The sequence below is a fragment of the Trachypithecus francoisi genome, unplaced genomic scaffold (genome assembly GCF_009764315.1).
Source record: "Trachypithecus francoisi isolate TF-2019V2 unplaced genomic scaffold, Tfra_2.0 Lachesis_group17, whole genome shotgun sequence".
NCBI lineage: Eukaryota > Metazoa > Chordata > Mammalia > Primates > Cercopithecidae > Trachypithecus > Trachypithecus francoisi.
This window is the reverse complement of record NW_022681462.1, coordinates 5,404,396-5,429,893: the sequence shown is the minus strand read 5'-3', so window position 1 is coordinate 5,429,893 and position 25,498 is coordinate 5,404,396. Positions and strand designations below refer to the sequence as shown.

General features: G+C 41.6%; 2 pseudogenes; both read left to right on the top strand.

The window, feature by feature from the left end:
* Positions 1 to 1,962: 1,962 nt before the first annotated feature.
* LOC117063067 lies at positions 1,963 to 13,727 on the top strand (annotated as a pseudogene).
* Positions 3,051 to 3,141, top strand: LOC117063101 (annotated as a pseudogene).
* Positions 13,728 to 25,498: the final 11,771 nt, after the last annotated feature.

Below are 25,498 nucleotides of genomic sequence, written 5' to 3'. Positions count from 1 at the left end.
TACAGGTTTGAGGCACCGTGCCCAGCTCTTTATTATTTATATATTAAAGACTAAGTTGTAGGAGGGTAGTTTTTGAACCAGTTATCAATTAGCATCAATAAATATTTATTAAGTGTTATATTTTGTTCTAGGAGCAGCAAAATATATACAAAGTGACCTAAAAGATGATTGTTGTTTAGCCTGTGGTTAAGGAGAAAATATAAACTTGAAAAATTAAATGGCAATATCAGATAATAACACAAGAGCTATTCCTAGGCATTATATGACTAATTATAAAATAAGGGGAAAATTCACTGAAAAGGAAGAGATCCCTGGGTTGAATAGGTCTGTGAAGACATCACTCAAGGTTCCTTCACTGAGCATATGTTTAGGAAGTAGCTTCTCCAGGAAGGGCCTTGGGCAGGTGCTGGAGAGAATGTGGAATTTGAACTAGGCTTCTGGAAAAGGCAATTCAGCCGGGCGCGGTGGCTCACGCCTGTAATCCCAGCACTTTGGGAGGCTGAGGCGGGCGGATCATGAGGTCAGGAGATCAAGACCATCCTGGCGAACACGGTGAAACCCCGTCTCTACTAAAAAAATACAAAAAAATTAGCCGGGCGTGGTGGTGGGCGCCTGTAGTCCCAGCTTCTAGGGAGGCTGAGGCAGGAGAATGGCATGAACCCGGGAGGCAGCAGAGCTTGCAGTGAGCAGAGATCATGCCACTGCACTCTAGCCTGGGCGACACAGTGAGACTCCGTCTCAAAAAAAAAAAAGAAAAGAAAAGGCAATTCAAATGGCAGGAATGTAACAAACCAAAGGTATCATATGAGAGATTTACACAGCAATTCTGGTTGCTCTGTCCTTGCATATCTCCAAGGAAACCTGGACCCATGATTGACTGTTGGTCAATCCTAGGTATGTGGCCCTTGGAAGGCTCTTTATGCTAAGGTTGATGATTTTGTTGTATGCACCTAAAGCAATGAACCATGTCCTACTAGCTTGTCAGAATTGCTTTGCACAGACATCAAGACTGATCATGCATGCCAGGTTTCATTATTAGAGTCCTGAGTTTCAGTTGTCAAGGATGGTCATGTAGCAGAATGTACCCATGTGACCAGATCTCCATAAAAGCCTTGGGCCCTGAGACTTGCATTGGGTAGAGAGATTCTGCTAGAAGGAAAGCATGTCTTGTGTGGCTCTGGTTGGAAAAAACTTGAAAGTGTGTATCTGACCTCTCTGGATTTTACCCAATGCCTATCTTCTTTCTGCAATTTTTACTGTCTACTTTTTGCTGTAATAAGTCTTAGCCATGAATATAACCTGATATTGAGCCTTCTGAGTCTTTCTAAAAAAACACCAAACGAGGAGTGGTTACGGCACCCCTGAAATATGGCCTGTGACAAGATGCAAAATACACATGAATTTTGGGGAAGAAACAATAAATATTAAAATCCAATGGGAAAAGTCAATTCTTGATTGCTGAATCTTGGTAAAGAATGTAAAGCTGTCCATTGTACTATTTATTTTTCTTCTTCTTCTTTTTTATTTTTATTTTATTTTATTTTGTTTTTTTTTAAACAGGGTCTTGCAGTCACCCAGGCTAGAGTGCAGTGGCACAATGATGGCTCACTACAGCCTCAACCTCCTGGGCTCAAGCAATCCTCCCACCTCGGCCTCCTGAGTACCTGGGACTATAGGTATTTGCCACCACACCCAGCTAATTTTTGTGTTTTTTGTAGAGACAGTCTCCTTATGTTGTCTAGGCTGGTCTCAAACACCTGAGCTCAAGTTACCCTCCCACCTGGGCCTCCTAAAGTGCTGGGATTACAGGTGTGAACAACTGCACCTTGCCTCATTGTACTATTATTTAAAGTTTCCTGTAAGTTTGACATTTTTCAAAACATAAATTTATGGAAAAATGAGTACTATTGAGCAAATAGTACTCAAGAAATGTTAGCAGTTGAGAAGTCAATTATCGTATGCATGCATGGACGTACGTGTGTATAGAATCATAGAATTGTATGTTATCTTGAAGAATAATCATTTTACACTTTACCGTTTAGTCAAGCTTGTCCATCTTTTCCTATGTTTGCTTGGATGTGTGTTTTCTATTCTTTTTTTGAGCACATACTCCTGCCTCAGGCAGATGGGGGGCCCTGAGTCCCTGGGCTGAAAGTAGGCCTGAGGCTGTGGTGAATGGGGCCAAGAGAATCATTACCAGGTCAGTTTCCTATGGAGTTTCTGGGTCAGTAATGCTGAGACCAATAGTCCAGGGTCAGGATGCCAAATTCAGGCAGGGCAATAAATAAATAAAAAGAGAAAGTTCTAATTCAAAGTTAATCGTTCTGACAGAGAAGGCAATGCAAAGAGAGTTCAAACAGTCAGACAAGCCAGGAGTGATTCCTGAGAAAAAAATGCACACAGTGCCAACTTCCTTTTTTAACTGGCTCCTGCCACAGCTAAAGTTGGGGGCATATGCTAAAGTGAGTGATGCAGCTGGGGAGTGCACAACTGTATTCTCACAGAGTTTTCTCTCAGCCTGAGATTGACTGAATATTCACTTATAGTTTCTCCTTCTTTTTATTATTTGAGATTTTACATTTAATTCTTTTTTATGCATTTTCTGCTTTTTTATTACATTTAATTCTTTAATATCTCTAGTTAGAAAACTGCATTTATATATGGGTAAGATTGGTTTATACTGTGCTAGCTTCCTTGGTTTTATTAATAAGATACGCATAGTGGTCAAGAATGTGAATTCTAGGCTGGGCGCCACGGCTCACGCCTGTAATCCCAGCACTTTGGGAGGCCGAGGCAGATGGATCACCTGAGGTCAGGAGTTCAAGACTAGCCTGGCCAACATGGCAAAACTCCGTCTCTACTAAAAATACAAAAATTAGCTGGGCGTCGTGGTGCGTGCGTGTGATCCCAGCTACTCAGGAGACTGAGGCAGAAGAATCGCTTGAACCCAGGAGGAAGAGGTTGCAGTGAGCCAAGATCACGCCACTGCACTCCAGCCTGGGCGACAAAGCAAGACCTTGTCTCAAAAATAAAATAAAATAAAAAATAAATAAATAAAATAAAATAGGAACAATGCAGAGAAGATTAGCAAGGCCCTTGCACAAGGATGTCATGAAAATTTGCAAAGCAGTCTATATATTTTATCTGAAGTGTTCTCATCACGTACACACACAAAAACACAATTAGGTCAGGTGATGGTTAATTAGCTTGATTGTGGTGATTATTCCACAAAGCACACATGTATCAAAACATCAAGTTGTACACCTTAAATATATACAATTCAAGTTTGTCAATTATACCTTATTAAAGCAGCAGCAGAAGAAGCGGTGTTACCAAACTGCCCAAAACTGTAGTTGCCACAGCCCCATCTGCCCTTCCTGTTCTCTTTTTCCTACTTTTCTATACTTGGAATCTTTGGCTTATGTGTATTAAATTGGATGTTATAAAAAACAAGAAATATTCAAGCTTTCCATGCATTAAGATTTTGTAGTATATAAACTTTGATCCACTTTATATTTTTCAGTAGATGGAACTGTGTAGAATAGCTGGCATCAGAATTTTATGGATTTTTTCCCTCAAGCAATACCACTAAAATGGAAACCTGAAGATTTTTATAAGCAAATGTAGGCTAACACTGATTCAGAAAAAGCCACCAATATGCTATAGCAGTGAATATTGCAACCAAAACGAATTTCCTTAATTATAATCGGGTGAGTTTGGGACTAGGGAAAACAGCTTGTTTACACATTTATTCACCACCTATAGGTAAGAAGCTCAGAGATTTTCCAGATGAATGATACCTCTGATTATATCTCATCTTGTGGACAGTAAAATGATTCAACAAATGTCATATGTAGTATTTAGCTCTTGAGGAGACCTATGGCCTATTTGGAACATAGCCTATGTGCTGTGCCTACTGGAGGGTAGCATGAACAGATTGCTGGTAATAGCTCACTCCACATAGTGTCTGTCAGATATAAAGTGCCAGGTCAAGTAGTGACCACATGCAATGTGGACACCATGATTTTTCTACTTCTCTCAGTTACTAAAACGCTTTTAAGAGGCCAGGCATGGTGACTCACACCTGTAATCCCAGCAATTTGGGAGGCCAAGGCGGGCAGATCACCTGAGGTCAGGAGTTCAAGACCAGCCTGGCCAACATGGCAAAACCCTGTCTTTATTAAAAATACAAAACTTAGCTTGGTGTGGTGGCGCACACCTGTAATCCCAGCTACTCAAGAGTCTGAGGCAGGGAGAATCGTTTGAACCTGGGAGTCGGAGGTTGCAGTGAGCGGAGGTCATGCCCTTGCACTCCAGCCTGGACAACAAAGGGAGACTCTGTCTCAAAAAACCAAAAAGAAAAACATGAATTCTAGAGTCAGACTGCTTGGGTCCAAATATTGGCTCTAGCACCTAATAAATAGCCGCATTAACCTCTTCATGCCTCACATTTTTTTTCTATGAAATGCAGATAAAAATATTACCTACCTCCAGGTATTGGAATATCAGTAGCAATGAACATGCTTGATGCCAGATCTTGTTTTAAATATGCAATTTTACAAAAGAAAAAAGAGAAAAGGAAATAAATCAGGACAGCCAGGGCATTGGCTCACACCTATAATCCTAGCATTTTGGGAGGTCAAGGTGGGAGGATCACTTGAGCTCAGGAGTTCGACACCAGTCTTGGCAACATGGCAAAACCTCATCTCTACTAAAAATACCAGACAATAGCCGGTTGTGGTTGCGCACATCTTTAGTCCCAGCTACTTTGGAGGCTGAGGCATAAGAATCGCTTCATCCCGGGAAGTGGAGGTTGTAGTGAGCCCAGATCGCGTTACTGAACTCCAGCCTGGGCAGCAGAGCAAAACTCTATCTCAAAAGAGAGAAGAAAAGAAAATTAAAACCAGAACTTTTGGAAGAAATGTCTGGTTCCAGAACTGGAACAGAGAAAAACCAAGATCCGCCTGGAACATGTCATGATGCCAAAAAGTAAATGCTGAAAAAATGATGGGGCATGTTGAAAGAACATAGGAGCCAACTTGAAGGAGATCCCAAGACAAATCAGGGACAATTTAAGCAACAAAATAAATAGTAATAGGTTGTAACTCATGGAATAAAACAAATATCCATATGTCCAGAGTGATAACAAGTTGAATAAATAGATCATTGGGGGAGTGGAGGAAGTTCTTCTTTACAGTAGAATTCCAAGTAATAAATGAAGAAGTGATGGAAACAAAATTACCATTTGCCAGACCCTAGAGTAAAAATTGTTTCAGGCGAGAGTCATTCACAAATGCTAAAACTGGTGGGCTAAAAGGAGAAATGGGATTTTTTATATAGTGTCACAGTATCTCCCCAGAAGATATTTATTAAATGACAAAGGGAAAAATAATGTTACGATAGAGAAGTCTGGCAGACACTACCTTAATCAAGTATCCAAGTTAATATTGCAGCCATGAGGCCAACATATATAACCTGATTTTAATCAAAAAGAAACATCAGACAAACCCAAAGTGAGGGACATTCTACAAAACTATTGGCACACACTCTTCAGAATTGTGAAGGTCAGAAAAGATAAAGAAAAATTAAGAAACTATCCCAGATTAAAGAGTAAGAAGATAAATAAATGCATTGTGTGATCTTTAATAGCATCCTGATCCAGGAAAAGGGGCACATAGGGACAATTGACAAAATGTATATGCAGTTCATAGATGAATTAGTGGCATTTACTAGTGTTATTTTCTTGATTTTGATCATTTTACTCAATTATGTAAGATTAAACATTTGGGGAAGTTGGGTGAAGAGTATACAAGAATTCTTTGTACTATTTTTGCTATTCATTTGTAAGTCTAAAATTATTTCATAATGAAAACTTTAAAAAGATATATTAATATATATATTCCTGTTTACAAGTCTTTCCAGACTCTTCTAATATATATATTAGCAATAGACATATTTATATATAGATAGAGCTTTGTTTTGATTTGTTTTACAGAAATGGAATTGCATTATACATGACTCTTTTGTGTTTCCACTCAACAATTGTATTAGCTCCTTTCTGGGTGTTGGCTTATCTCACAAAGACCTAGCTTGCTTCCTCCTCCTTAAAGAGGCTCCAGACAACCATATCTCTACTATATGACATCATTCCTTGGTCACAGATAATCAGACCACGTGTGGACATCTGACCCAAACTGGGACATCAGATTCTTTCTACCAGGAATTTGAAACTGGGACCATAATATTCTTATTCAGACTGAGCTATTCTCCTGAGTGAAAGAAATTTTAGGCCGGGCGCGGTGGCTCAAGCCTGTAATCCCAGCACTTTGGGAGGCCGAGACGGGCGGATCACGAGGTCAGGAGATCGAGACCATCCTGGCTAACACAGTGAAACCCCGTCTCTACTAAAAATACAAAAACTAGCCGGGCGAGGTGGCGGGCGCCTGTAGTCCCAGCTACTCGGGAGGCTGAGGCAGGAGAATGGCGTAAACCCGGGAGGCGGAGCTTGCAGTGAGCTGAGATCTGCCACTGCACTCCAGTCCGGGCGACAGAGCGAGACTCCGCCTCAAAAAAAAAAAAAAAAAAAGAAAGAAATTTTAAAACTTCAAAGCTGAGATACAGCTGTAACCTGATGTATGAACTGAAAAGTAGAGACAGTTGCAAGGCAGAGAGATGAGACCAGAGAAGCAGGGGCAGGATATGAGAAGGCACTTCCTGGGATCCTAGTTGATAATCATTTTCTTATCTCATGCTCTTTCTGAGGACTTCTGCCATGGGATTCCACAAGACACATTTGAATCCTTAAAATACATTTCCTTCAAGGCTCATGCCAGCTCTCAAGAGGCAGAGCTCCTATCAGTTATATTTTCAAAACTAATTTGAAGCAGGGTGCAGCGGCTCATGCCTGTAATCCTAGGACTTTGGGAGGTCAAGGCGGGTGGATCACTTGAGGTAAGGAGTTCTAAACCCGCCTGGCCAACTTGGTGAAACCTCGTCTCTACTGAAAAAAAAAAAAAAAAAAAAAGTAGCTGGGCATGGTGGTGGATGCCTGTAATCCCAGCTACTCGGGAGGCTGAGGCTGGAGAATCACTTGAACCTGGGAGGCAGACGTTACGGTGAGCCAAGATTGCAACACTGCACTCCAGCCTGGTTGAGAGAGCGAGACTCCATCAAAGACAACAACAAAAAACCAATTATAAAAAATTGTGATTATTTATGTAAAGAATTGCTGGCCAGGTGCGGTGGCTCATGCCTGTACACAGCACTTTGGGGGGCTGAGGCGGGCAGACCACTTGAGGTCAGGAGCTCAAGAGCAGCCTGGCCAACATGATGAAACCCCATCACTTCTAAAAATACAAAATTAGCTGGGTGTGATGGCACACATTTGTAATCCCAGCTACTGGGGAGGCTAAGGCAGGAGAATCGCTTGAACCTGGGAGGCAGAATTGCAGTGAACCGAGATCCTGCCATGCCATTACTCTCCAGGCTGGGGAACAAGAGTGAAACTCAGTCTCAAAAAAAAAAAAAAAAAAAAAAAAGAATTGCTAACTAGGCACTGATGAACTGAAAGTGCAAAGGAAAACACTCGTTGAATAAACAATTTTTCATTGAAAAATTTCTGTAGAAAAATTACATGAATAGTACAAAGGAACACCTGTGTACCTTTCAACTGGATTGACCAACTGACTTTCTCCACGTTTGCTTTTTTTGTTTTTTTTTGAGATGGAGTCTTGCTCTCTCACCCAGGCTGGAGTGAAGTGGCGCAATCTCGGCTCACTGCAACCTCTGTCGCCCGAGTAGCTGGGATTACAGGTGCCCGCCACCACGCCCAGCTAATTTTTGTATCTTTGTAGAGATGAGGTTTCACCAACGAACCAAGGAGGTTTCACCAAACCAGGCTGGTTTTGAACTTCTGACTTCAGGTGATCCACCTGCCTTGACCTCCTAAAGTGCTGGGATTACAGGTGTGAGCCACTCCACCTGGCCTATTTTCTTCTTTTTTAAAACGTTTATTGATGAATCATTCAGACACATTTAAACATCACTTTTGAAGATTTCAAACGTTTCTATGAAAAAAGTCCTTTTGCATTAGAGATGCATACTGGAAGTATTTGTGGCTGAAATGGCATGTCTGAGGTTTGCTTTAAGGTACATCAGCAAGGCCAGGTGCTGTGGCTCACGCCTGTAACATCAACATTTTGGGAGGTCAAGGCAGGATGATCACTTGAAGCCAGGAGTTCAAGACCAGCTTGGCCAACATGGCAAAACCCCATCTCTACTGAAAATAAAAAAATTAGCTGGATGTGGTGGCCCATGCCTGTAATCCCAGCTACTTGGGAGGTTGAAGCACATGAATTGATTAAATCCAAGAGACAGAGGTTGCAGTGAGCAAAGATTGCACCACTGCACTTCAGCCTGGGCAACAGAGTGAGACTCTGTCTTAAAAAAAAATAAAAATAAAAATAAAGTACATCAGCAAAAGGAGACAAAAAGTGGGGGAGGGAGGTGTAAATAGATAAAGCAAAATCAGCAAAATAGTAACCGCTGTTAAACCTAAGTCATGGGTTTATTATACTATTTTCTCTACTTTTACGTATGTTTGAAAATTTACAAACTGAAAAGTAAAAAACTATTTCGTTTCAAAAAATAGATCAAATTGGAACCATTTGGCATCATATTATGTAAAATCCAGCTCTTGGCTGGGCATGGTGGTTCATGCCTGTAATCTCAGTACTTTGGGAGGCTGAGCGGGGAGGATTGCTTGAGCCCAGGAGCTTGAGAGCAGCTTGGGCAACATAGCAAGACCCCATTGCTAAATCAAGAAAAATTTAAAGGCCGGGCGCGGTGGCTCAAGCCTGTAATCCCAGCACTTTGGGAGGCCGAGACGGGCGGATCACGAGGTCAGGAGATCGAGACCATCCTGGCTAACACAGTGAAACCCCGTCTCTACTAAAAATACAAAAACTAGCCGGGCGAGGTGGCGGGCGCCTGTAGTCCCAGCTACTCGGGAGGCTGAGGCAGGAGAATGGAGAATGGCGTAAACCCGGGAGGCGGAGCTTGCAGTGAGCTGAGATCCGGCCACTGCACTCCAGTCCGGGCGACAGAGCGAGACTCCGCCTCAAAAAAAAAAAAGAAAAATTTAAAAACAAATTAGCCAGGCATGGTGGTGCATGCCTGTGGTCCAAGTTACTCAGGAGGCTGAGGTGGGAGGCTTGCTTGAGCCCGAGAGGTCAAGGCTACAGTGCGTAGTGATTACACTACCGCATTCCAGCCTGGGCAATGGAAAAAACTTGAAAGAAAGAAAGAGAGAGAGAGAGAAGAAAGAGAGAGAGAGAAAAAGAAAGAAAGAAAAGGAAGGAACGAAAGAAAGAAAGAAAGAAAGAAAGAAAGAAGAAAGAAAGAAAGAAAGAAAGAGAAGAAAGAGAAAGAAAGAGAAAGAAAGAGAAGAAAGAGAAAGAAAGAGAAAGAAAGAAAGAAAGAAAGAAAGAAAAAGAAAGAAAAAGAAAGAAAGAAGAAAGAAAGAAGAAAAATCAAGGTTATATTAGCTTTATATAAAGAGTTAGAAAATGTTTTCTCTTTTTTTATTCTTTGAAAATATATACTGTATTGTTACAGGATCTTTGGGGTATTGCTTTTATGGCCAGAAATCTCTGCAGTTGGTGGTATCTTTGCCCAGGTTATTGTCCTGTGTCCAGGAAGAAATGAGGTACACAGACAAGTGAAAGGTGAGCAAGATGAAGAGGAGCTTTATTGAGTGTTAGAACAGCTCAGAGGAGACCTGTAGTGGCTGACTCCTGTCTGCAGGCAGGTTGTCCTGACAAACATTCAGCCTTTAGCAGAGGGGGTGGCTCCTCTCTGTAGCTGGTCATCCCATCATCTGCAGCTCTCAGTGGAGAGGAGGCCCTGGAGAAGGTAGCTCCTCTCTGCAGCTGGTTTTCCCAGTGTCTGCCCTGCTCTTGTTGAGTCTAGGGGTTTTTATGGTCTTCAGAGGGGCAAAATGCATGCTGATTGGTCCACGGGCAGCCATGGGTGAGCCCAGGAAAAGGTTCCATGAGTTCTGCCTCCAGTACACAGGACTGGCAGCCCAGCCCCCAGCTTTCAGGCCTTCTCCTGCCTAAAGGTGGGGCTTCACCAGGTTCCTGCTCCCTTCTGCCCAGGAGCCTGTCTGCCTCCCTCTGCTGTTCATGTTTCACAGGCTATTCATGCCAAGGGACACCTGCAAGCCAATGCTGAGCTGCCCTCAGCCTCCCCTCAGCTTCCCTCCTGCACTCATGGGTGCCCAAAGTCTGGAGGGCACTGAGGCAGGGGGCTGGCATGTCAGGGGCTGCCCCAAGCATGTGCCCACCTGGCTGGACTGTGACAGTTCCTGGACTTGGCCCCAAACTTGCTCCACAATTGCAGTGGGTACTGGGAACAGGGAGAGGCCAGGCAATGGGAGCAGGGACTTCAATCCTGTGGGATGCCTTCCTGGGCCCCCAAGAGCACAGAGATGCCCAGGTCCAAAACCAGGCTTGGGCAGCTGCAGCTGCACCCAGGGAGATCTTGCCTCGCTAACTCAGAAGGGGTGAGGCTCCTGTTTGTCCCTGGCTCCTGCCAGCTCCATGGAGTGTGCAGTCCCAGCCACACCTCCGAGATGGGAGCAGGCACTGACAGCAGGAGAAACCAGGCAATGAGAGCAAGCACTTTTGAGCCTGCAGGGAAAGGGAGGCCTTCCTGGGCACTCAAGACCACAGAGATGCTGGAGTCTGGAGCTGCACCAGAGCAGCTGCAGCGGCACCCAGGGAGGCTGGGCAGCGCCTCCCTCCTGCAGCCATCATGGCAGCAGCCACTCTAGATGGGCTGCTGCCGCCACCGGTATTAGTTTCCTATTGCTGCCATAGCAAATTACCACAAACCTAATAGCTTGAAACAATGCAAATATATTATCTTTCAGTTCTGGGGATCAGAAGTCCAAAATAGGCTAGCAGGCTGTATTCCTTCTGGAGGTTCTGAGGGAAAATCTGTTTCCTTGCCTTTTCCAGCTTCTACTTCTAGAAGCTATCTATATTTCAAGGTTCATGATCCCTTTGAAGATCTTCTGTCTTCCAAGTTGACAGTATAACATCTTCAAATTTCTCTCACTCTCTAACTGACAACGTTTATCTCCTTTTATAAGGGCCCTTGTGATTGCACTGAGCCCACCTGGATAATCCAGGATACTCTTTCCATCTCAAGATCTTTAATGTAGTCACATCTGCAAAGTCTTTTTCCCCTTGGAAAGTAACATATTCAGTTTTCAGGGATTGGGAGGTGTATATCTTTGGGGTACTATTATTCTTTCTACAAAATATATGTAAGCTTGGTATTATTTCTTCCTTAAATGTTTGGAAGAACTTACCAGTGAAACCATGTGGGACCAAGGTTTTATTTGTGGGAAGGTTTATAATAATACATTTAAGTTATTTAATACAAAATAAACTCTTCAGGCTTGGCATGGTGACTTGTGCCTGTAATTCCAGCACTTTGGGAGGCCAAGGCATCAAACTCTTGGCCTCAAGTGATCCTTCTGCCTCAGCCTCCTAAGTAGGTGGGACTGTAGGCACATGTCACCATGGCTGGCTTTGATCACTGATCTTTGATGTTACTATTTTAATTGTTTTGGGGCACCACGAACCACATCCATATAACATGGTGAATTTAGTCAATAAAGGTTGTGTGTGTTCTGACTGTCCCACCAACTAGCTATTCTCCCTTCTCTCTCTTTCTCTCCTCCAGCCTTCCTGTGAGACAACAATATTAAAATTAGTCTACTTAATAACCCTACAACAGCCTCTGAGTATTCAACTGAAAGAAAGAGTTGAATGTCTCTCACTTTACATCAAAAGCCAGGAATGATTAATTTTACAACTAAGATTAATGTTAGTTGTCATTTTCTCAAGGCATGTTAAAAGCCAAGATAGGCCAAAAGCTAGCCTCTTGTGCCAAACAGTCAAGTTGTGAATGAAAAGGAAGAGTTCTTTTCTTTTTTCTTTCTTTCTTTTTTTTTTTTTTTTTTTTTTTTTTGAGACAGGGTATTGCTCTGTCACCCAGGCTGGAATGCAGTGGCATGATCATGGCTGACTGTAGCCTTGACCTCTGGAGCTCAAGCCATCTTCCTACTTTGGCCTACCCCAAGTAGTTAGGACCACAGACGTGAGCCACCATGCCTGGCTAATTTTTTAATTTTTTGTAGAGGCTGGGCCTCTGCGTGTTGCTCAGAGTGGTCAAAAGCTCCCGGGCTCAAGCAATGTGCCCACCTTGGCCTCCCAAAATGCTGGGATTATGGGCATGAGCCACTGCACTGTCTAAGTAATGTTCTTGGAAGAAATTAACACGCAAATAAGAAAGTGAGAATGTGAGAAAGTGGGAAAGGCTGTTGCCAATATGGAGAAAGTTTTAGTGGTCTGGATAGATCAAACCAGCCACATCATTCCCTTAATCTAAGGGAAGAGAGTTAGCAAGGCCCTAACTCTCTTCAGTTCTGTGAAGCTGAGACAGGTCAGGATACTGCAGAAGAAAAGGTGGAAGCTAGTGAAGGTTGGTTCATGAAATTTCATGAAGAAGCTGTCTCCATAACATAAAAGTGCAAGGTGAACAGCAAGTGTTAATACAGAAGCTGCAGCAAATTATCCAGAAGACCTAGCTAAGATTATTGATCAAGGTGGCTACACTAAACAACAGATTTTTAATGTATATGAAACACCTTCTATGAGAGGAAGATGCCTTCTAGGACTTTCATAGCTAGAGAGAAGTCAATGCCTAGCTTCAAAGAACAGACTGATTTTCCTGGAAGGGGCTAATGCAGCTAGTGACTTTAACTTGAAGCCGATGCTCATTTAGCATTCCAAAAATTTTAAGGCCCTTAAGAATTACGCGAAATTGGTGTGTGCGCCTAATCTCAGCTGGTCCACCCAAGACCCGCTGAGCACGAACCCTAGTCCCCTGGGCAGCCCCTTATCCGCTCTGACAAGATGAAACAATCATGAACCAGGAAAACCTCACAAACTGCAGGCACAAGTGTGCACAGGTGGGAAAGGAACTTCTTGCAGAAAGAAGGTGGTTCATAGAGCAGCCGCAGCGGATGTTAAAAAACTTCAGTTCTTCTTAAAGAAGTTAGGGGTAAACAGTATCTCCAGTATTGAAGAGTTGAATATGTTTACAAACCAAGGAACAGTGACCACTTTAACCACCCTAAGGTTCAGGCATCTCTGGTAGTGAACCCTTTCACCATTCATTACAAGCCATGCTGAGACAAAGCAGCTGACAGAAATGCTACTCAGCATCTTAAGCGAGCTTGGTGCAGGCAGTCTGACTAGTTTAAGGAGACTGACTGAAGCTCTGCCCAAACAATCTGTGGATGGAAAAGCACCACTTGCTACTGGAGAGGAGGATGATGATGAAGTTCCAGATATTGTGGAGAATTTTGATGAGGCTTCCAAGAATGAGGCAAACTGAATTGAGTCAACTTCTGAAGATAAAACTTGAAGTTACTGGGAGCTGCTATTTTATATTATGACTGCTTTTTAAGAAATTTTTGTTTATGGATCTGATAAAAATCTAGATCTCTAATATTTTTAAGTCCAAGCCCCCTGGACACTGCAGCTCTTTTCAGTTTTTGCTTATACGCAATTCATTCTTTGCAGCTAATTAAGCCAAAGAAGTCTGGGAATCAAGTTTGAAACAAAGGTTAATAAAGTTCTTTGCCTAGTTAAAAAAAAAAAAAAAGAATTATGCTAAATCTACTCTGCCTGTGCTCTATTAAAGGAGCAGCAAAGCCTGCCTGACAGTATATCTGTTTATAGCATGGTTTACTGAATATTTTAAGCCCACTGTTGAGACCTGCTGCTCAGGAGAAAAAAGATTCCTTTCAAAATAACATTGCTAGGGCCCATTACAGTGGCTGACGCCTGTAATCCCAGCACTTTGGGAGGCCGAGGCAGGCAGATCACGAGGTCGGGAGTTCGAGACCAGCCTGGCCAACATGGTAAAACCCCATCTCTACTAAAAATACAAAAATCAGCCGGGCATGGTGGTGCATATGTGGGTAATCCCAGCTACTCAGGAGGCTTAGGCAGGAGAATCACTTGAACTGGGGAGGCAGAGGTTGCAGGGAGCTGAGATTGCGCCATTGCACTCCAGCTTGGGCAACAGAATGAGACTCTGTCTAAAATAAATAAATAAATAAAAATCACACTGCTCACTGACAATGTACCTAGTCACCTAAGAGCCCTGTTGGAGGTATACAAGGAGATTAATGTTTTCATGCCTGCTAACAACATCCATTCCGCAGCCCACAGGTCAAGGAATAATTCAACTTTCATCTTATTATTTGTTTGGAGAAAAACTCTTAAAGTGTTTTTTCCTTTTGTTTTCACACCACAACAATCAACACAGAAGGCTTCTGTGGCTAAATGTGTGGGGATTTTTCCCCACCAACAAGCAGTGAACACCAATCTGACACTACCTGGAGACAGATCAGATCCCACAGGTTGAAGGTTCAGTCCTCAAGACTAATCCCCAAGCTTCAGACACACGTCACAAGTCTGGGCCTGGTGAACTTCTGTCTTCAAGTTGGAGTCCCCACAACCCTTCTTCGGGATCAATTGATTTGCTGGAGTGGCTCACAGAACTCAGGGAAACATTTATTAATACACTTACTGGTTTATTATAAAGGACGTTACAAAGGATGCAGATGAAGAGAAGTATACAATGAGGTATAGGTGAAGGAACACGGAGGTTCCATATCTTCTCTAAGTGCACCATACTCTAGGAACCTCCACATATTCAGCTATCTGGAAATTCTCCAAATCCTGCTCTTTTGGGTTTCAGAGAGGTTTTGTTACATAGGCATGATTAATTAAACCATTGGCCATTGGTGTTCAATTGACCTTTGTCCCCTTACCCCCTCACCAGAGGTTGGGGGATGGGGTTGAGAGTCCCAATCCTCTAATCATTGGTCTTTCCAGTGACCACTCCCACCCTGAAGCTATTATTCAACATTAGCTGTACAAAAAGACAGCACTTCGGAGATTCCAAGGATTTTAGGAGTTGTGTGCCAGGAAATGGGGAAAAAACCCCAAATATATATTTCTTTTTTTTTTTTTTTTTTGAGACGGAGTCTTGCTCTTTCGCCCGGGCTGGAGTGCAGTGGCCGGATCTCAGCTCACTGCAAGCCCCGCCTCCCGGGTTTTACGCCATTCTCCTGCCTCAGCCTCCGGAGTAGCTGGGACTACAGGCGCCCGCCATCTCGCCCGGCTAGTTTTTGTATTTTTAATAGAGACGGGGTTTCACCGTGTTAGCCAGGATGGTCTCGATCTCCTGACCTCGTGATCCGCCCGTCTCGGCCTCCCAAAGTGCTGGGATTACAGGCTTGAGCCACCGCACCCGGCCATATATTTCATTATATCACATTAAGAAATACATTTTATAATGCTATAGCTGCCAAAGATAGTGATTTCTGTGATGGTTCTGGAAAAAATACATTGAATACCTTCTGGAAAGGGTTCATCATTCTAGATGCCTTTTAGAATATCCATGATTCATGGGAGAAGGTCAAAATATTAACATTAACAGAAGTTTGGAAGAAGTTTATTCCAACCCTCATGGTTTATTTTGAGGGATTCAAGACTTCAGGGAGGAAGTAACTGTGATGGAAATGGTAAGAGAACTGTAAGTGGAGCCTGAAGAAATAGTTGATCTGTTGCAATCTCATGATAAAACTTGAACGAATGAGTAGTTATTTCTTATAGATGAACAAAGAAAGTGGTTTCTTGAGATGGAATCGACTCTCAAGTGAAGATGCTATGAACGTTGTTGAAATGACAACAAGGACTTCGGATATTCCATAAAATTAATTAATAAAGCAATGGCAGGGTTTGAGAGGATCGACTTCAATTTTTAAAGAACTTCTACTGTGGGTATAATGCTATCAAGCAGCAGCTCATGTTACAAAGAACTCTTTCGTAAAAGGAAGAGTCAATCAATGTAGCACACTTCATTACTGTCTTATTTGAAGAAATTGCCACAGCCACCCTAACCTTCAATAACTACTATTCTGATTGATTAGGAGCCAGCAACATCGAGACAAGATCCTCCACCAGCAAAATAGTTTTGGCTCATTGAAGGCTCAGATGATCATTAGCATTTTTTAGCAAGAGTATTTTTAATGCATGTATATACATCTTTTGATACATAATGCTACTGCATACTTAATAGACTATAGTATAGTATAAACATAATTTCCTGTGCACTGGGAAACCAAAAAATTCGTATCTCCTGCATTATTGCGATATTCGCTTTATTGCAGTGGTCTAGAACGAAACTACTCCAAGGTGTGCCTATACTTAAAATCATGATGTCTTAATTTGTTTTCTTAAAATATATCTGTATGTGTATCCTAAGCAGATAAATCAAGACATGGTTATTCATATTATTAGAGGCAAGTGAAGTTTAGAGAGAGGTCCCCATACTAGACCATATTTATTTCTCTCTTTGATCTACTGTGGTTGTTACTGTTTACACTATCCCCTTGCTACTCAAAGTGTAATTTCAGAGGTATTCCCGTAATTTTAATATAATGCCAGCATATTTTTTTGATGTTACCAAACATAACAAACCTTATTTCAGGAAAATCGAAATACCATCAACAAATGAAATGTGAAATAATGCCCTTGATAGTAATTTCTTTTCCTTTCTACCAATAGAGGGCAACATGAACAAGTTGCTGACTTGATGGTAGTGTTCAAACCTCCTGTCTCAGCAAAGTTCAAAACAGACAGTATTAAACTTGTGACAAACAAAAGCAGTACAAGTTGAAACTATAAAATGTTAGTAGGAGGAGCTCCTGTCTGGTTTCTCTACCTAGAGTCTCACCTCTTTCCAATCCCCCTACTATACTGCTGCTAGAAATTTCTTTCTAAAAGAGAAATCTGATATCATTCCCTTGTTTTTTTTTTTTTAAAGCTCAGTTGTACTCTATGATCCATAGGATAAACGGCCAAATTCTTTAGCGTGATATTTGGGTTTGTTCTCAATATGACTTCAACTTTCATTTCTCACCATTATCCACATTTGGAAACTTCTTTAGCCACGCCAAGCTACTCATGGCTCCCCAAACACAATATAATCTTCTATACCTTGATGATGCTTTGCTTTGGTGGTTCTTCCACCTGAAATTCCCTGTACTTCCACTCCCCATTAAACACTTACTTTTCATTCAAGGCCTGGCTCAAAAGTCATCTTCCTGTGGAGACTTTCTTGACTCCCCATTGTTGAACCTTGTTTCTCCCACAAATAGCATATATTACAGATAGAATTGTTTTAGAATAATCAGTTTGTATTCCTTAGCAGACTACAAGGTCTCTGAGGGTTTGTGTGTCAAAAGAAAATGTCTTATTCATCTTCATGTCTCCAGTGCCTAGTATGCAGTAAATACTCATAATGTGTGTTTGTTAAATGAACAAAGAAAAGGAACTAAATAGAGAGTTCTCAAACTGAACAAAACACCTTGTGTAAAATTTTAGACAGACATTGCAGCTAAGGCTTGTAGATGGTGCTTCTCGCAAGTTCAGGAAGCATCAGATGTTACTAAAAGATTATTTTTGAAATATATAGATGTTTTTGGTGAATTTTAATTTCCCTATTGCCTCTTAGCAGCCAGATTTTTTTGTAGTATAGTTAAGATGAAGGTTCTTTGGTGCAGAAGTACAGAGATATTATGTCACTTAAAATTTAGAGAAATCCTGGTTGCACGAGGTCACCTATTTCTAAGCCAGGTGGAATTCTACTTTCCTGCTTCTCTGGAGACAAAGGATGATCTACAGTCTGTGTGTATGTGGCATACTCAATAACCAATTCCAGTCTCATTTATGCCTGTTTGCTGAGATTAGCATTCACACAGTGACAGAAGAAGGTATTCCTCTCATGATTCTACCTCAGACTTGTAAATTGCAGTACATTTAAAAACACATGATGTATATACCAGTAAGTAGACACAGCTGATGTTTTGCAGAGGTGATCATTGCTAAACCATCTGCCAGGTTTTGCAGTTGGTTAAAAAAAAAAAAGAAAGAAATTAGTTCAGCAGGATTTGCTCTTCGCAAAACCATGTCGAGTTTTGCCAATTCTACGTAATTTGATATGCTCTTGCTAATTGAGTAAGAGAAAAATGCTTTCACATTGCACTGCAGGAAAAATATGGCCATTGTCCTTATGACCCTTGTTAAAAAATATTCAATCATAGGGGTATAGTAAATAAAAGCGAAAATAAAAAAGACTGAGACAGCTGAGGAATTCAAAATTGTGACTAAATCAAAACTGTTTGTAGCTACCATAATAAAATAGATATACTACTGCAATGTCTTAAACTAAACAGAATGAGGAGGTTGAGATCTAAAACTAAGAGTAGGCTGCCTTCTGGGATCAAAATAAATCCAATCCAGAGCTTGGAGGTCTGTCTACTAGTAAATTTCCATAAAAAGAGTGTAGGAGTTTGTGATCCATGACACAAATAATTTCTTCCCAATTCAGAGTCGAAATCCTCACATGATGAATGTATTGCAAAATATAGGCAATCTAGCTGATGATTAGAAAAAAAAAAGATTTGTTAGGAGACTTTTTGGCCCCTTTGTGGGTTTTTTTGTTTTTGTTTTTTGTTCTTTGTTTTTTTTTTGAGACAGGGTCTCCTTCTGTGGCTCAGGCTGGAGTGCAGTGGTGTGATCACGGCTCACTGCAGCCTTGAACTTCTGGACTCAGGTGATCATCTCACCCCAGTGTCCCCAGTAGCTGGGACTATAGGTGCATGCCACCATGCCTGGCTAATTTTTGTACTTTTTGTAGAGGGGGGTTTCACCATGTTGCCCAGGCTGGTCTCAAGTTCTTGGGCTCAAGAGATCATCCTGTCTTCACGTCCCAATGTGCTAGGATTATAAGTGTGAGCCACTCTTCCCGGCCTACTATGTTAATTTCATAATGATTGAAAATTAATTAATTCAACAAATTTACATATTCCACTAATACAGAACACATACTATATGCAAGACACTGCAGGACACTGATACTATATATTTGTCAGTTAAAATAAAATTGTTGGCCAGGCACAGTGGCTCACACCTGTAATCCCAGCACTTTGGGAGGCAAGGGCAGGAGGATCACTTGACTCTATGTGTTGAAGACCAGCCTGAGCAACATAGTGAAACCCCATATCTCAAAAAAAAAAAAATTAGCCAGGCATGGTGGCACACACCTATAGTACCAGCTACTCAGGAGGCTGAGATAGGAGGATTGCATAAGCCTGGGAGATCAAGGCTGCAGTGAGCTATGATCATGCCACTCACTACACTCCAACCTGGGTGACAGAGCAAGACACTGTCAAAAAAAATATTAATACCTTGCAGCAATAGATCATAAATGTTGACCTATATGCCATAAACATTATGGCAGTTTGTTAACGTACTTATCAGCTATCTCTATCTCTTCATGACATTTTACCAAAAGCTTAAGCTTCTGTTAAATTGGAAATAATTACCTTTTTTTTTTTTTTTTTTTTTTTTTTTTTTTTTGAGGTGGAGTCTAGCTCTGTCGCCCGGGCTGGAGTGCAGTGGCCGGATCTCAGCTCACTGCAAGCTCCGCCTCCCGGGTTCACGCCATTCTCCTGCCTCAGCCTCCCGAGTAGCTGGGACTACAGGCGCCCGCCACCTCGCCCGGCTAGTTTTTGTATTTTTAGTAGAGACGGGGTTTCACTGTGTTAGCCAGGATGGTCTCGATCTCCTGACCTCGTGATCCGCCCGTCTCGGCCTCCCAAAGTGCTGGGATTACAGGCTTGAGCCACCGCGCCCGGCCAATAATTACCTTCTTATATGACTTTCAGAAAATCTACAGAAATGGTTCTAGGTGTTCTCCATACCTTTCACAGGCAGCTCTGTACTACACAGTCTTCTGCTGGGGCTTCTGGTCCCACTCTGTCCTCTGTGCCCTGGAAGTTGACCTCTATAGACACCATCATACGGGGTTTCTTATTCTTTGCTTCCAGGGGATTCATCCAGAAGGGAAGCACTGGCCTGAAATATAAGTGAGGAGTACAGAGAGATTGAGATACTTATTTGCCTTTCTTCTGCATCATGATTATGGCAGTGGCTCCACATTCTATGGACACAGTTCCTACTTAGTGACTCCTCTTCCAAGACTCCAGGTCTTTCAGGGTTCTGGCAGCACAGTTTCCTCCTCTTGCCCCTTCAGGCCTAGGGGTGAGAAGTGCTCACTGCTATTGTTCATCCTTGAGTGGTTCCCTGCCCCCGTGTTGGCTCACTTACCTTCTCATGCCTCTCTAAATCATCCCTTCATTACTTTCTTTTCACTTAAATGCTTTTTTTTGTTTGAACCAGCCTAAAGTTAAACATTTTAATGTGCCCTCTGCTTCCTGCTAGAACTCAAGAAGACTAGAAACAAACAAACAAAAAGTTTTATATCCAGAAGAAAAGTTCTCAATGGTAACATGCTGAAAGAATGAAAGCAATTTGAACTACATCTGAATCAACAGAGCAATGAAATTCAGCTTTCAAGGAGCTCGTAGACAATTTCTGCAATTCCAGAAGGTAACTATACAATATAGTTGGATAGTTTATTTAATTATCTGTAGTCAGTTAATTCACTGGGAAGAAAGTCATTCCTGTTTTTTGTTTTGTTTTGTTTTGTTTTTTCGCATCCTGTGTATTCAACAAGGATAGAGCCACGCCTATTTCTTTGCCTATAGTGTATGGCTGCTTCGTGCTACAATGGCAGAGTTGAGTCATTGTGACAGAGACCTTATGGCTCACAGAGCCTAAAATATTTACTATCTGGCCTTTTACAGAAAAAGTTTGCCAACCTCTGAACTAATTGATTGAATAATATACAGTTTGTAGTTTTATTTCTTTTGGCCTCATTTAGACACAACCTTTTGTGCTCAATATGCTTATCTTATACATATGGTGGTTCAATAAATATTGGTTAGTGAAGAAATTGAGAATGCACTGACAAACTTAGAACTCATGACCCTCAATTTTGTGATTAACATGGAGAATCTATTTTAATTTTTTTATAAGATTTATTAACCAAATCGTATACATGATTATAGGAATTTGGACTCTGATGTTGTAAAAATTGTTAACCTGGGTTGGGTGTTGTGGCTTACACCTGTAATCCCAGCACTTTGGGAGGTGAAGGCAGGCAGATCACTTGAGGCCAGGAATTTGAGACCAGCCTGGCCAACATGGCAAAACCTCATCTCCTACTAAAAATTCAAAAATTAGCCAGGCACAGTGGCCCATGCCTGTTATCCCAGCTACTTGGGAGGCTGAGGCATGAGAATCACTTGAGCCTGGGAGGCGGAGGATGCACTGAGCCAAGATGGCGCCACTGCAGCCTGGTTGACAGAGCAAGAGTCCGTCTTAAAAAAAAAAAAAAAATTGTTGATCTGGCAATACTACGCATTTAGTATATGATAAATATCATTACTAAAAATGCATTTGAATTCTATTTATTGATTAATTCAAACTGAGAGGCATGTTCAGGCTTGTTTTTGTTTTTCTTTAGAGACAGGGTCTCACTGGGTCACTCAGGCTGGAGTGCAGTGGCACAATCATGGCTCACTGCAGCCTTGACCCTCTGGCTCAAGCTATCCTTTCACCTCAGCCCCCTGAGTAGCTGGGATTATAGACATGAGTCACCACATCTGGCTACTTTTAAAATTATTTTATAGAGACAGGCACTCTGTCGCCCAGGCTGGAGTGCAGTGGCGTGATCTCGGCTCACTGTAACCTCCATCTCCTGGGTTCAAGCGATTCTCCTGAGTCAGCCTCCCAAGTAGCTGGGACTACAGGGACCTGACACCACAACCGGCTAATGTTTTGTATTTTTAGTAGAGAAGGAGTTTCACCATGTTGGCCAGGCTGGTCTTGAACTCCTGACCTCAGGTGATCCACCTGCTTTGGCCTCCCAAAGTGCTGGGATGACAGGCATGAACCACCACACCTGGCCTATTCTTTTTTAAGTGTTTTATTTATGTGTTGTGGATTTTTTTCCCAAATATGACAATGAAATGTATTATTTTTATGATGAGAAAATAAAATGATTTACAAAATATGAAAAATAGTAAACCTAATGTAACTGAATATTTTATACCGCTATTTTAGTTGAAGAAACCAAAGAGAGATCTTTAGTTTAAAAAAATTGTTGAAATAAAATTGAGTCTGAGAACTCTTCTCAAACTAATATTTTAAGAAAATAATCAGTGAGCATGTATTGATTGAAAATTAGGAAATATCATTTAAATTGTAAATTTTTAAAACATTTCATGTGAATTTTAACTTCTTAACAGCAGAACATCAATTACATAGTCACTTAATATATGCATTTCTTAATATCTTCCTACTATCATTCACTAGAAGGAAATAAAATATCTTCAGATATCCTCACTTGTAATGTTTATTATAATCTGTAATTTGTATTTTTAAAATGGAAGCAGATCTTTGCTTTTCCTATGGTTCAAAGTATTTACTTGTTTTAACTCACGCTTATTTTCAGTACCCTTAAAACTACCAATGGTTCTTTATGTGGAAATCTTTTTGCTCATTTATCTTAAAAGGAATGCTGTGTGAAAAATTTAAGTCATGTTCTAAAGATGGTATTGTTATACCCAAGAATGCCCGGTTTGTGTTTCTTTTATTAGAACATCTTAAGCTCTTGTGTCATGCTACTCATCAGTTCTAATTGTGATCTTCACCACGAGGAAAGGGCCCATTACATGGAATATTTATGTATTTTATTAATCATCCATCAGGTGTTCTGCCTAGGTTCTCTTTCAACTAGGTATTGCTAATGTCTGTCTCTAAGATGTAAATAGTTGAATAGTAGAGGTTGGGAATAGGCTTATGATCAGAATAGGAGAGTTAATTTTTTTTCAACTTCTAAAATTTTATTTTACAGTATTTGTCCTTTTCTGCACATTTTTATTTTCTCCTCTATAACAGGGGTCCCCAGCCCCTGGGCTGTAGACCAGTACTGGTCCATGGCCTGTTAGGAACTGTGCCGCATAGCAGAAGTTGAGTGGGGAGCCAGCACTACTGCCTGAGCCCTGCCTCCTGTCCGATCAGCGGCGGCATTAGATTCTCATAGGAGCGGGAACCCTATTGTGATGAACTGCGCATGCAAGGGATCCAGGTTGCGTGCTCCTTATGAGAATACGATACCTCGATCTGAGATGGAACAGTTTCATCCTGAAAAGATCCCCCCTCCCTGCCCAGGGAAAAACTGTCTTCCACAAAACCGGTTGCTGGGGCTAAAAAGGTTAGGGACCACAGCTCTATAAGGTTTTCATTTGCTTAGTATCTTTCTGTTAGCAGCGTATCGTTTCATTTGAGACACTCACTGTGTCGCCCAGGCTGGAGTGCAGTGGTGCATCTCAGGCTCACTGCAGTCTGCATCTCCTGGGGTCAAGCAATCCTCCCATGATGCTAGCTGGGACTACAACTGTGCTCCAACGCGCTCTGCTAATTTTTAATTTTTTTGTAAAGTCTCACTATACATATTGCCCAAACAGAATCTTAAGAGGAAATGAGTCACTGCCTATTGCTTAGATTTGAAGAATTAAAGAAGGAACAATGCCAACGCAAGGACTGACTATATGATAGGACAGTCATACCCTGGAAATACTTTGTAAGTGATGATTAACATTCAGAACTTTTGCATCACACCATAGCAAACTAGTTAAATAAACTGAGTAGCACCACGCTTACCTAAATAAAGACCAGGAGACTGAACGTAAGCAAAAACATTATACCAAGAGACACTCCAGGCCTATCACAAATCCATCAATTCCACTCACTGAAGAGCCTATCAGGATTTCCCTCAAAGACTATTAATTCTTTCAGAGTGTTTTAACAGTCTGTGTATTCCCAGCATCCAGAAAATTAGAAGCAGCACATTTGACTGGGGACTATAGGTAGGTGGAGTTACTGACAGCCACAAAAGAAGATAGGAAAACTATTCAAAGTAAATTCAAAGTAAAATAAAACTCAAAACTTAGTTATCTGGAGACTGTGAATGCACCCTTGCACTTTTTTTTTTCCACCTCCCGGGTTCAAGTGATTCTCCTGCCTCAGCCTCCCAAGTAGTTGGGACTACAGGTGCCCGCCAGCACACCTGGCTAATATTTGTATTTTTAGTAGAGATGGGTTTTTGCCATACTGGCCAGACTGGTCGCAAACGCCTGACCTCATGATCCACCTGCCTTGGCCTCCCAAAGTGCTGGGATTACAGGCGTGAGCCACCACACCTGGCCGCACCCTTGCACTTTTAAAAACCTCTGAATTTATCACAACATTAAAAGCACCACACAATGAGGTCAAATGTAGTGAAACAATTAAGAGACCAATTTCTGTTCAGAATATACTGTTCAACAAAGCTTAGATACATTTTTACAAGATTTCCATCAACATGACAAAAAATAAAAAATAGTTTAGGTGTTGAGAAGGATATATGCCATTACATGCTGACTGAGAAATAAAAGATTATACGATGTTTATGTATTCCTCTAAGCTTTTCTCTGAAAAAAAAAAATTACTTGGAAAAAAGCTCTCTTGAAAGCTATTTATTTTATGACCTCAACGTCCTGGGCAAAACCTTTGATTCTTCAAATTCACTGGCAAGCAAGAATCTAGCTAAAGGCTCCTCAAGGTCATTAGTTAATGAAATAGTTCTCAGAAGTCACTCTGCTGTGAGTTCTTGCCTATCATTAGGATTTTACACTAATCATCGTGGCGCGAGGAAGACTCTGATCCGTTGACCGAGAGTGCCCTCCATTGCACAGCACTGCCCTAGACCCAGGGACACAAAGATGAATAAAGGAGAAGTAATTGTAGGCAAATACATGCCATTTAGAGCAAGTTGCAGAAATGAAGGGAAGATTTGATACTATGCAGGTACAAAAAGGAGTGTCACCCGAGTCTGATGTAGAGGAATGCTTCACAGAGAGGTAACGCTTGAATCCCAAGGGATGAGTGGGAGTTGGCCTAGCTAGCAAGCAGAAAAGGGTATTCTGGACAGGGATGGAAGCATACACAGAGTTACAGGCATATGGGATATTACTGTGAATTTGAGAAGGTTCACTTGGAACACGGAAGTAAGATGTTTGAGAAGACCAATTGATACTGGTCTGAAAGGAGGACCCCTTCTCTCTTCTCTGTCATATCTTTCCACCTTTCCTCTCCTCAGCTGAGGTACAGGACAGAACAACTCCACTGGTCAAAGCAAAAGTCCAGTAGAGAATGAAACTAGTGTGCTCATTAACAGGAAACTGATGCTCAAAAAAGTTAAGCAAACTGCCTAATTTCTCTTTCTCTCTCTGTATATTTCCTCTTAAAACTATGTTGGCTAATTAAAATATAAGCCTTCTGTGTTCTTAGGTGATTTAAAAATCTAATTTATTAGATCAAGGGGCCCTTTT